This window comes from Emys orbicularis, chromosome 3 (genome assembly GCF_028017835.1).
Source record: "Emys orbicularis isolate rEmyOrb1 chromosome 3, rEmyOrb1.hap1, whole genome shotgun sequence".
Lineage (NCBI taxonomy): Eukaryota > Metazoa > Chordata > Testudines > Emydidae > Emys > Emys orbicularis.
The window spans coordinates 116,057,618-116,071,332 of record NC_088685.1 but is presented as its reverse complement, the minus strand read 5'-3'; positions in this window follow the sequence as shown (position 1 = coordinate 116,071,332).

Sequence of the window (13,715 nt, the reverse complement as noted above, 5' to 3'; positions counted from 1 at the left end):
GTACGTTTTTAACAAAGAGGATAATTAACGATTCAAACAATTTACCAAGGGTTGTGGTGGATTCTCCATCACTAGCAACTTTTAAACAAAAAATGGATATTTTTCTAAAAGATCTGTTCTAGTTCAAACAGGAATTATTTGGGGGAAGTTCTATGGCCTGTGCTATGCAGGAAGTCAGACTACATGATCACAGTGGTCCCTTCTGCCCAGAGACTCTATGAATCTCACTTACGCTGTATACAAAGGTAATATCACTGTGCCAGATTCGGTCACAGGGACCCCCTTGGGACTGTCACCTGATGTGCTGAAACTACCTCTGAGCCCATTTTCTCTGATGGCTTAGGACTCCAGAACCCTGTCTTGTTGAGCCAGACCCACTAGCCTGCTGCTAGACAGACCCAAGGTCTGAACCGCGTGCCCCCAAAGCTGCAGACTAAACTGAAAACAGCTCAGCAAGTACTCCTGTCTCCAGCACACAGACACCCAGCTCCCAATGGGATCCAAACCCCAAACAAATCCTTTTTACTCTGTATAAAGCTTATACAGGGTAAACTCATAAATTGTCCGCCCTCTATAACCCTGACAGAGAGATATGCACAGCTATTTGCTCCCCCCAGATATTAATCACTTACTCTGGGTTAATGAATAAACAAACGTGATTTTATTAAGTATAAAAAGTAGGATTTAAGTGGTTTCAAGTAATAACAGACAGAACAAAGTAAGTTACCAAGAAAAATAAAACAAAACATGCAAGTCTAAGCCTAATACATTAAGAAACTGAATACAGATAAATCTCACCCTCAGAGATGTTCCAATAAGCTTCTTTCACTATACTCCTTCCTAGTCTGGGCCCAATCCTTTCTCCGGTACAGTTCTTGTTAGTTCCAGCTCAGGGATTTCTCATGACTGGTAGCCCCCTTTTATAACTTTGGTACAAGGTGGGAATCCTTTGTTTCTCTGGGTCCCCACCCCTCCTAAATGGAAAAGCACCAGGTTTAAGATGGATTCCAGTACCAGGTGACATGGTCACATGTCCTGTGAGACCCCAAGCCTCCATTCTTCCCGGCCTGACTCAGAGGAAGGCTTGCAAGTAAACAGAGCCATTTACAACCAATTGTCCTAGTCAATGGGAGCCATCAAGATTCCAAGCCACCATTAATGGCCCACACTTTGCATAATTACAATAGGACTTCAGAATAATACTTCATATTTCTAGCTTCAACTACAAGAATGATATAATCATACAAATAGGATGAACACATGTAGTAGATCATAAGCTTTGTAATGATATCTTACAAGAGACTTTTTGCATGAAGCATATTCCAGTTATATCATATTCAAACTTATAAACATATTTCCATAAAACATATGGAGTGCAACATCACAATCACTTCCTTTATTTGTACTCTATATTCCCCTATTTATACATCCAGACAACCCCTTTTGGCTACAGTATTGCACTAGGAGGTCATGCTTAGTTGGTTATCCTCCAAGTTGATCCACCAAGATCTGAATCCTTTTCAGTGTCATGCATTCCAGGATTCTGTCCCAAATCCTTTTAAGTATGGCCTACATTCTTTGTTCCTAGATGCATGACCTTCAATTTGGGTATATTAAAAAACATGTTTGAACATGCCCAGTTTACTACATAGTCCAGATTACTCAGTACAACTGACCTGTCCACCTCATTATTTGTCACCCCATCAATCTTTGTAAACTGTAGCAGGAATGATGTTATATTTTCTTCCAGATCACTGATTAAAAATATTGAATAAGGTTAGGTGAAGAACAAACTCCTGTGACATCCCATTAGAAACACTCCCTATTTGAATATTCCTCCCTTTTTTTCATGCTATGATCAGGTCAATGCTTTTTTGAATCCCTTAATCGTCCTTTTACTGCATCAAATTTACATTTACTCTAAGTAACTGTCCGTCTTACTGATTTTATTTCCTGTTGCCCTTCAGTCTCCCAAATTTCCCTCTCCATTCTGTTCCTTTCATCTTTACCTCATCAAAGCTGCATCTACAGTAGCAAATCTTGATGCCTAGATTCACTGTTGGAAGTAGTGTTGAAAGGGCTCAAGTGTTTAACCCTCCTTAGAGAAGGTTGATTTAGTATATTAATCAATGATTTGGAAAAGGATGAACAAGATAATTGGACCTTAAAATATGCAAGTAACTTAAGTAGAGCAACTGTCAATGTTTGGGAGGGGGGAAACATCTATTGCAACAAATTTAGCAGATGCTAATTTAGTGGACTGTGAGGAACTTCAGCAAGACCAGTCAAAGCCTGCTGAGCAGCCAGTATATCACATGAAATTCACTATTAAATACAAGAATATGTATATTAGAAGGAATAATCTTAACTACTCGTACACATTACTGGGTTCTAAATTAACTGTAAGCACTTGTGAAAACGTGGCTGTCATGGGGGGCAGCTCAATGAAAACATTTACTTACTGTGCATCAGTGGCTTTTTTGTTGTTTTGGAAGCTGCATCAGGAATAGGGTAGAAAGGTAATAAAACTGTTAGATTACATAAATTAAGTGGTATGTTCTCACATAGCATAATGTCTTACTTCTGCTCCCCCCCTCTCTCAAAAAAAAATATATAAAAGAAGGGAGGCAGAGTCTGGAAATTGAGTCTAGAAAACTTTCAGAGTGGGAGAGTGAAAACATTGGGGCTTGCTGAGATGGCAGCCAAGAGCCCACACCCCCTCCCGAACCCCAACCCCCTACCCCAGTCTGGTGAAAGTGAGTGAGGGTGGGGGAGAGCAAGCGATGGGGCGGAGGGGATGGAGTGAGCGGGGTGGGGCTTTAGGGAAGAGGCGGGGTAGATCGTAGGTTGCCCTTAAATTCAAAAAGTGATCTTGGGCATAAAAAGGTTGGAGACCACTGTGGTAGAGAGAGCCATTCATTATTTCATATCTAAGAGGGGATGTTTTCTCTCTTATAAGAAGAGCACACAGAGAGTGGTTGACACTAAAAGGCTGATGACAGGATTGTGTTGAGTACAGTCTAGCATGGCCTCATTGCCACAAGGTATCATTGAGCCAGGAGCAGATACTGAGGCAATGAGATCTGCGCCTCATTTGTTGCCTCATGACATATGTCTCAGCACTCAGTCACTCCTTTGACATACTTGAGTGTTCTGAATGCAGCTATGGCTGATTATTGTTGTGGGTGGTGCCTGATACCAAGTAGAAGTAAGACTGCGTTGAGTGCCTTCCACTTACATCATGCACAAGAAGGCAGAGATGAATGTAGTTCTCAATGGTCAGCGAATAAAGCATGATTCACACCCGGTCTATCTAGGCATCATGTTGGATAGAACTTTCACATATCGTTACCGTCTTACAAAGACAGTGACTAAAGTCAAAATGCGCTAAAACCTGCTCAGGAAACTGGCCAGAATGACATGGGGTGCCAATGCCCATATGTTACTCACTTCAGCCTTGGCACTCTGTTATTCAGAGGTGAAGTACTGTGCTCCAAAGGGGCTCGCTTGTCTCACGCAAAGATGATCGACGTATAACTTAATTGCACCATACCTATTATTTCAGGCATATTTACATCTATTCTTCTACCTTGGTTAAAGATATGATTTGGTCACAATTCTGTAACTGCACCGGTCTGCTTCGGCTGGAGCCAGGGCTTTATGCCCCCCTTGCAGCTGTGGCAGGAGCTGGGGCTGTGCCCCCCACCCCCCATTGCTGTGACCAGAGCTGGAACTTCAACTGGGGCTGGAGCCAGGGCTGTGCTCCCCCTTCTCCCAGCATAGCTGTGGCCAGGGCTCGAGCCAGGGCTGTGTGCCCCCACGCAACCCTGCGTCTGGGCCCGAGGCTGTGTACCCCTACCCTGCGGCTTTGGCTGGGGCTGTGCGACCCTAACCCTTGGCTTCAGCGGGAGCTGTATGCCCCCCCAGCTGCAGCCAGGGCTGGAGCTAGGGTTGTGCGCCCCCTGTTGCAGTAGGGCTATCAGTCCCCCTCACCCTTTGCAGTAGGGCTTGGGCTCTCAATCTCCCCCATAGAGCTCCAGCTGTGATCCCCCTCTCCCCCCGTTATTCTTAGTAAAAGTCACGGACAGGTCATGGCTCCCATGCATTTTTGTGTATTGCCAGAGACCTGTCTGTAACTTTTACTAAAAATAACCATGACAAAATCTTAACCTTAACCATAGTTACCAGTTCTCTGCAATACTGCTCCGGCCAGTGTTGGTAGACAGGAAAGCGTAGCAAAGCTTGTGACAAAATTGCAAAATATGCCACATCTATTGTTAATTAAAGACTTGTTTAATCCACCCTATGGCCGTCTGCCCTCATGCTGCCGGTTGTGAATAAGTTTGGGGTGAGGGATTTACGGTAGAGGACGCGTGGCGAACTTCACGGACCGCAAAGAAAGTGACATATAGTTAGCTTGCTTGGGACCCCACTCCGTGCCAACCCGGGTTTCATTTACCACGAAGGCAATGGTGGAGCCTTCTGAACCGGTTTCGTATGGGGCATGGAATTTGCGCCACAGCGGAATTTCAGTGGCGTTTGAGAGACAGGTCAATGTGGGCAGCCACAAACCCCGATACGCAGGGGTGAGGACTGCAAAATGACACAGCTTCCTGGAGGCCATCCTGCCTGGAACCCCTCTGATAAGAACGCCGCCACCCCGGCGTGGCTTCACCAGATTATTTTGCATGCACCAAATAACTCTGCACTGAGAAGTGGGGGCGGCTGGGAGGGGATCGGAATCCTCAGATCATCAGCCAACCAGAAACGGCGCCTTTCCTGGGGGGCGGAGTTGTGCTACGGGCCGCTGCCAGAGCCAGGACAAGGGCGCGCGTGAGGCGCTCGCGGCCCGTTCCCCCCGCGCAGGGCCCGGCCCGGAATGCTGACTCCGAGCTACTCACATTCCAATCCAGGGGGGTGGGGGGAGCAGCAGGGAATACTCGCAAAGGAGGCCGGGAACTGCCCATATCCGGGAAACCCTCTGCGCCAGACCCACCGAGAACATGGCGGCCCGGAACTGAGCCCCACGGGGGGTGGGGGAGGGGACGAGCTGCCACCAGCACCGGGGACCCGAACGGCGCTGCCGCCGCCCCACGGGCGGAGCCCAGCGCCGCACGCAGCGCGCCGCACCCCGCAACACGCGTGGGCCCGGGGCGACGCCGCCGCCGCCTTGTCCCCGCAGGTAGGTCCGGTTCCGAGCGCCCTCGCCCCGCTCTGCCCGGGGAGGGTAGCGCGGCCAGGGGGATCCAGTGCCCGGGCGGAGGCGAGTCCCGACCGCGCCTTCCGCGTGAATGTGACCGGCCGGCCCTGGCCGCCTGGGGGGCGCTGCCCCGCGAGAGAATAGAGACAATAACAGCCCCTCCCGCCCCCGTCGCCCTGTGCCCTCGGGAGCCGCAAGGGGGGGTGGGTGGTTGCTCCTGTCTCCCCGCCTGGCTCACCCCGTTTGCAGCTCTGCCTGGCTGCTGCACCTCCCCCCCTCTCCAATCCCCTGCTCAGATCCCCTCGCCCGGTACAGCGCTTTGCCCCTGGGGGCATCCCCCCGCATCCATCTCTCCGGCGGGGATTCCCCGTCTGCTGCCCCAGCGCCTCGCCTTAGCTGCTCTGGGGAGGGGCTGGGCGGCGCCGACTAGAATCCAGTTTGTGCCCCGGGGTGGGTACGGTCTGGGGTCTCTGCCTCTCTGCGCGCTCCTCGCCTGCAGCTGGAGCTTTTGTGTATTTCAACCCCGGATTAAACTTTGAAACGTTTCCCCTCGTTCCTGCAAAATAAAGATAGGGGAAAAGGGGAGCGGGGTAATTGAAAGCGTGTGTGTAACTGATTCGAGAGCCAAATCTATTAATCTTTGAGTGAGGACTATGGGGTTGGGATGATACCGGGTTGAGGAAGAGACACTGGACTTATTGGGTTCCGGGTGGAAGAGACACTGGAAGAGAGATTATTCCCTCAACATGATGCTCCCATATGGCCTCTTCAGCTGTTACTGGCACTGACTTCTGCAGTCAAATAAATTTTTATATGAAACTAGGTCAGCTTTGGCTAGTATACTTTCATTTAAGTGAAATCTGGTTTAACTTGTTTGTCTATTGGTGTCCAATGAATATCCCACCATTATAGTGATTTAAATTTGGTGGATGTTCACACATTAGGCCAAGCTCCATCTCCAAGTACCCAGCTGTCACAGATAAGGGAGAATCTGATACTTTGGCAGATGGTATTTATGCTGCTCTGAATTTTTGTATATAGGTTGAAAACTAAATTGGTCCCAGGTCTGGTACTTTCTATAAATCCATGGTCTATGCCAAAATACAATGCTGATCTGAGGGATCAGTGACTGTCTTGTTCCACAAAAATAACAGGAGTACTTGTGGCACCTTAGAGACTAACAAATTTATTAGAGCATAAGCTTTCGTGGGCTACAACCCACTTCTGCTCTAATAAATTTGTTAGTCTCTAAGGTGCCACAAGTACTCCTGTTATTTTTGAGGATACAGACTAACATGGCTGCTACTCTGAAACCTGTCTTGTTCCAATATCTTGCAAACCACCAGGGTTAGAAACAAAAGCTGTTAACCATTGTAATACACTATGGAAGGGGACATCATAAGAACATAGGAATGGCCATACTGGCTCAAATTATTGGTCCATATAGCCCAGTATTCTGGCTTCCAACAGTGGCTGGTGCCAGAGGCTTCAGAGGAAATGAACAGAACAGGGCAATTACCAATTGATCCCTTGTCATCCAGACCCAGCTTCTGGCAGTCAGAGGCTTAGGAACTCCCAGAGTATGGGGGTTGTGTCCCTGACCATCTTGCTAATAGCTATTGACAGACCTATCCTCCATAAATGTATCTAATTATTTTTTTTAACCCAGTTATGCTTTTGACCTTCACAAGATCCCCTGCCAGTGAGTTCCACAGGTTGACTGCATTGTGTGAAGAAGTACTTCCTTATGTTTGTTTTAAACCTGCTGCCTATTACTTTCATTGGGTGACCCCTGGTTCTAGTGTTATGTGAAGGGAGAAATAATACTTCCTTCTTCACTATCTCCATACCATTTGTGATCTTTTCATTTATCATATCATATATTTGTCTTCTAAACTAAACAGTTGCAGTCTTTTTAATCTCTCTTCATATGGAAGCTGTTCCATACCTCCTCCTCCCCCCCCCCAAATAATTTTTGTTACTCTTCTCTGTACTTTTTGCAATTCTAATACACCTCTACCTCGATATAACGCTGTCCTTGGTAGCCCAAAAATCTTACTGCGTTATAGGTGAAACCGTGTTATATTGAACTTGCTTTGATCTGCCAGAGTGCACAGCGCCCCCCCCCCCCCCCCCCCCGGAGCGCTGCTTTACCGCGTTATATCTGAATTCGTGTTATATCGGGTAGCGTTATATTGAGGTAGAGGTGTATATCTTTTTTCAGATGGGGCAACCAGAACTGCAGGCAGTGTTCAAGGAGTGGGCGTACCATGGATTTATACAGTGGCAGTATGATATTTTCTGTCTTATTTTCTGACCATTCCCTAATGGTTCCTAAGATTCTGTTAGCTTTTTTGACTGCTGCAGTACACTGAGCAGTGTTTTCAGAAAATTATCCATGACGACTCCAAGAGCTCTTTCTTGTGCGGTAACAGCTAACTGAGACCCCATCACTTTGTATGTATAGTTGGGATTATGTTTTCTAATGTGCATTACTTTGGCAACATTGAATTTCATCTGCAGTATCACATTCATTTCTAGACCTGGTGGTCCATGAGATGCTGTACCCTTAAAATTGCTTTATTCTAATTACCTTAGTACCTCTCTGTCATTATGCCAATTCCAATGTGATTTGGAAGCTACTGTCCTCGTAGCTACTAGGATCACTTCTGTATACTATGTGAAGGCAACTAAGAATACCAGCTTTTAAATGAGTGTAAAGAATTGACCTCTAACATGACAGTCTTGATTGAGAAATTTGGACTGGTTAAATTATTTAGAAGTGAAGCATGGCAGGAGAAATGACAGTTTATTCCAATTACAGTTTTTAAGGATTGGGTGTTTAAATATTGTTGCAGTTATGAAATATTAACTATGTACAACTTTGTGATAGTTTTATAAAACTTAAAAGTTAATATTTTTACCACTCCAATGGTTCCCTTTCCCAGTGAAGTTTGAAAGGCCTTACATGGTACTGTCAGAAGCTGCAACTGTTCACACTCTCAAATTGAGCTACAACTACCTAAATTGTCAGACTTTCTCTTCCCAGCTCTCAAGTTTGATATTTTCTTGGCTTATACAACATTCATTTTTAAGGTCCAATATTTTGTGAAATACAGGGTATAGAAGCACTAGGGCAGATCAGTACAGATATTTCTAGGACCAATAAACATTCTGAGAATTTGGCCTGGAAAGTAAGAAACCTGTTATCCTGGTTTTTGTCTCCTTAAAAGGAAAGAAGGGGCAAACTGATGCAGCTTCATTTGAGAAGTGGAGATAGATGCAGCTGAAAATGTACTGATGGACAATGTTTACAGAATTGCAAGTGGGGCTATCATCAGTTCTTCAGATACGGGGAGAATAGTTATTGTCCCCTGGCTCAATGTGCAAGATGAAGGGAGTGGTGTTGACCACCTAGCAAAGCCTTTTTTACTTTTAAAGTGGGTGTGTAAATTCCTTGTTTGTGAAATGTGATGAATTGGCAGCTTTGGGGTTTGAGGTTCCCTGTACACAGAACAGGTATATCGCAGTCTGTGGCAATACTTGCTTCCTCATACTTCCCTAAGATAGAGGGACAATCTCAGTTGAGGAACCAACTCAATTTGGCTTCAAAGCAATTCAGTTTTCAAGCCCATTGGTCTTTGGTCTGTCTTGCTGAAACCATCAAGAAAACAATACATTATATGTAACACTTATTACATAGCATTCCTCATCTGAGGATCTCAAAGCAGTTTACAAAGGAAGGTAAGTATAATTATCTCAATTTTATAGATGGGGAAAATTGACACACAAAGTTAAGTGGCTTGCGAAAGGCCACATAAGTAACTGTCAAACAGAATAGAATCCAAGTCTCCTGACTCCCAGTTAAGTGCCCTATCCACTTGACCACAGAGTCTTTCAGGGGTGGCAAGTCTGTTTAGCTTAGGTATTTAAAAGATGCTTATCCCCTAGATATCTAAGCACCAAACAATATTATGGAAAAGCGTAAGAGTGCAAAGCAACTTTTTTCCCCCTCACGCTCCCCTTTTCCCCATAATTACAGGGGTATGCAAATTTTATATAGGAAAATTCCTTCAGTGGGCATTGTTCCTTGGAAAATATGTAGTCAGATTAACTTGTAGTGGTTGTCTGTCTATCATAGTGTGGACTGACAAACTCATTTTAAGTAGCTTACGTAGTAGTGGTGGTCAGATAGTAATTACTTCTGGGTGCTACCAGCTTCAACTGTATTCTAATCAGTAACCTAAATGTTCTGTTGTTACTAATCTTCTGAGCCATCTAGTCTTACAGATAATTTTGAATGGGGTCTTGAATAAGTTTACACCCCCTGAGTACCTTCTTTCTGGATGATGGTTTTTTTTTCCAGTACTATTAAAATGTAACTCCATGTTCACTTTTGTAGCCAATTATTCTTTATAGCTGTTAATGCAATCTCTTGGAGGCAGAAAAACTTCCTTCTCCATTATGTTGGCCAAGCAAGAACAAGTCCCACTTAAAATCGGCAATAAGTTACCCTTGCCTTCACCTTTCTTTGGGACATGTGTTTTTATTCAAACACTCTCATTGAAGTCACATTTCACACATTAAAAGCAATAAAAAATAAAGAAAACTAAATAAAGAACAAAAATCAGTTTATCTAAGCATAATGATTTTAAACACTTTTTAATAACTCATTGCACACTTTTTGCTTTATCATATTTCACTTCAACTACTTCTTTATTAAACTTTTGACTTTTTGAAGTTTTTTAATGTTAAAGTTGCAATTAACTTTTACATTTCCTGACTTAAGCTTCTCTGTGCAACCTTAAACTCTTAACTATGTTCTCTTGCCTATATGTATTATAACTCTTTATATAATTCCATACTATTACTCTAATAGATATTATACAGGGTTGTTGGTTTTTTTTTTTTACAATTTATATTCAAACATGTAGCATCTTATAATATTTTATATATGCCTGGCAGTCTCTGGAAGTATATACCTGAAGATTTCTGCCTTATTCACTGAGCAGCATAAAAGAGCATATTACAAGACTACAAAAAAAATTGATTATATATTGTCTTAAAATAGCATGAACAACTAAAGGTTTATGACATAAGAGAGATCATAAAAATGAAAACTGGATTGAGAGAGAGAGTAATTGTTATGCAGACTGTTTAAAAGTACTTACATACACCAGTTTAACTCAAATGCCTGATAAGACAAAGGCTTTTGTCTACATCCTGTCTCTTTAACTTCGGGATGAGAGTGTGCCCTTTCCACACGTCTGGGTCTTCCAAGGAAAGCATCCAGCAAAACTATATAGAGAAGGTTTGGCATTGTTGATATTTTTAAGATGATAAAAAAGCAGAAAAACTTTTTTGGGCGGTCACAATGCAGCACTTTCAGGCCATCTTTACATGTAATAAAGAAAAGGGGATTTGTGCCCTTGTTTTCTTCAAGTTGCCAATAAAGAAAAAAGGAAGACATCACAAGAATGCCCCATTCCTTGCACCTTACTTTGTTGGTAGGATGGAGTTCCCTTCCTGGGGAGCCTTCGGAGCTGCATGGGTTTTACTTTATAAGATGTATTCTGAGTGAAGCAGGGGCCCATTGTGTTTCCGCACACCTCTGCTTGTCTTGTTCCACCACCTCAAACTTTTTACAACACAAGTTAACCACTATGCTCTTCCTTAGCGGTGCACACCTTATGAGCTTGGTTTAAAAGCTTACTCTGTGTATACAGTGTAATTTGTTTCCTTAATGAGCCAAAATTCCATCAAAACCAAAAACATCTTTTACAAGAACATTCAAAGGCATCTCTCATTGAGGATTATTTCCATGCCATATTTCATGATTCTCCCCACAGTGACTTTGATGTTAGTTAACTTTTTCTTTAAATTAAAATATTTTTACAATAGGAAAACCTTTTTTTGAATTTATTTACCCCCCCCCCCCCCCCCCGGATTCTCCTCATCCCCAAAATGGCTGAATTTGTGACAATGACTAGGCATGGGAGAACGTAGGGAAAACAGGGTTGGAATGGAAACAGTATAGGAAACTACTGTAGCTGTCACTAGTATGACAAATGCAGGCAAATGTTCGGTTTTATGCCCAAGGTGTGTAAAATCAATGGTGAAGATTCTACCGCAGAACTAAAAACTAGTTGGCCTGTTTTTAAGAGGTGCTGAGCATCCACAACAGTGGGAGCTGCAAGTGTTTGGCACTTCTAACATCCCTCTCCTTCCCCTCAGCTCTAATGCTTGTAAGAGAAACATACATGCCTACCCCATCATTGGTTTGATAATCTGAAGTAGTTTTCTGTAAATATAGTCAATTTACTGTTAGTTACTCTTTGTGAAGTTTTAAGAGTATTTCATCACATGCCCCATTACAAGAAGTGATGGAGGAGGAAAGATTGTAACACTTGGAACAATTTACCTAGGGATGTAATGGATTCTCCATTACATGCAATATTTAAATCAGGACTGTATATCTTTCTAAAAGGAGATACTATAGTTCTAACAAAAGTTAAGGACTGGGTGTAGAATTTGTTGAATGAGGTTTTGGCCTCTGTTATGCAGGATGACAGATTAGATCGGGGTCGGCAACCTTTCAGAAGTGGTGTGCCGAGTCTTCATTTATTCACTCTAATTTAAGGTTTTGCGTGCCAGTAATACATTTTAACGTTTTTAGAAGGTCTCTTTCTATAAGTCTATAATATATAACTAAACTATTGTATGTAAAGTAAATAAGGTTTTTAAAATGTTTAAGAAGCTTCATTTAAAATTAAATTAAAATGCAGAGCCACTTGGACCGGTGGCCAGGACCGGGCAATGTGAGTGCCACTGAAAATCAGCTTGTGTGCTGCCTTCGGCACCCGTGCCATAGGTTGCCTACCCCTGGCTTAGATGATCCTAATGGTCCCTTCTGACCTTAAAATCTATGACTAACATTCTAAAAATAAAGAGCCATTAAAGTTTGTATGTATGTTTGTATGTTTTCAATTCACAACCTTATTAGTATCACCATCCTTCCTCTTCCATTGTTTTCTTCCCCAACTTGCTTGTTTGATACCAATTTTTGTCATGTTAGACCTGTACACAGCAGACTATTTTTACTTGGTTTTGTAAGGCATTCATTTGGGAGCTTAAAAAATGATGACTCTTGTACATTATACTCATATTCAGGCATATGTTGTGCATTATAAAGAGGGTATAAGAAAGGTGGTATCAGAACCAACTTGTGTGGTTTGTCTAGGCATGCAAGAAGTACAGTTCTTCATGCTAACTCAAACCAACATATAAACTATTGTTAACATTTTGATTGAAAATTATATTTAAATTTTGTTATCATTTTGTATAAAACTGAGAAAAATGTTTCTTTTGAAACAGTTTACCATATTGAGTTCACTTTTGCTAATTTAAATACATTTCAGTTTTTCTGATACTGTAAGAGCACACAATCTATTGCACAGAAGTTTTTACAATATCACCCACTTGGCAGACTATTTTAAATTGTTTGCAGAGTTGTAGCCGTGTTGGTCCCAGGATATTAGAGAGACAAGGTAATATATTTTATTAGACCAACTTCTATTGGTGAGAGAGACAGGCTTTCGAGCTTACATAGAGCTCTTCTGTGTCCCACTTCTCTTCAAGCAAAGCCGATATCAGACATCTGCATTTAGCTAGGAAATTGAAGCAGATGATATTCATAAAAAAAATCTGTTTTATGATTAAACTCTGTAGTGTCCTTAAATAAAATGAAAGGTGGGAGAAATGATGGGGAATAAACTTCAGTGCATTGATGTGATGGAGAGCTAAATGACTTGACCCAGGGTATCACAGTGAGTAGGAATAGAGCAGGAAACAGGATCAAGGAGTCCAGATTCCTACTCTCCTTTCTTTGTCCATTAAATCACATTCTTTTTGATGTGTAGATCTTTGACAATCCTTCAGCTGTGCTAATATGATGTGTTTCAAATAGTAGCATAGTAAAGCAACCTGTTAGGACGGTGATCAGGATAAACTACTGTCAAGAGGAAAATAATTTATGTATATTTTCCTGTCTCTTGTCTTCTAAGTGAGATTAAATTCAAGCAAGTTTCAGGATTTAAACATTTGGGCCATAGTTTAAAATAACTCAAGCATGCAGTTAATTTTTGTAGCAGGCTAAGTTTGCAGTTAACTGATGGCTGTACACTCCCTGCTTGAAAAAAATCAGCAGTGTTTATCATTGTCAATAATTGTAAGACAAGTTTACTCCCGAGGTTTGATAAACGCGATTTCAATCCCTCCCAACTTTGGGATCTTTAGACTTGAGAGGCAACTAAAACATTGTTTACTAATTAAATGTTGCCAGGCCAAAATAGTTTTTAATTTAGAATGGTTAAAGACTGCATGAATGATAAGTTGCATATGATGAATTTAGTAAATATGGAGGAAATGATATATGTATGCCCTGCAAATTGCAAACTTTTCACCGTTAACAGCATGTGTAACTTGAATGTTCTTTTGTTACAGGGTGGCTGACTCG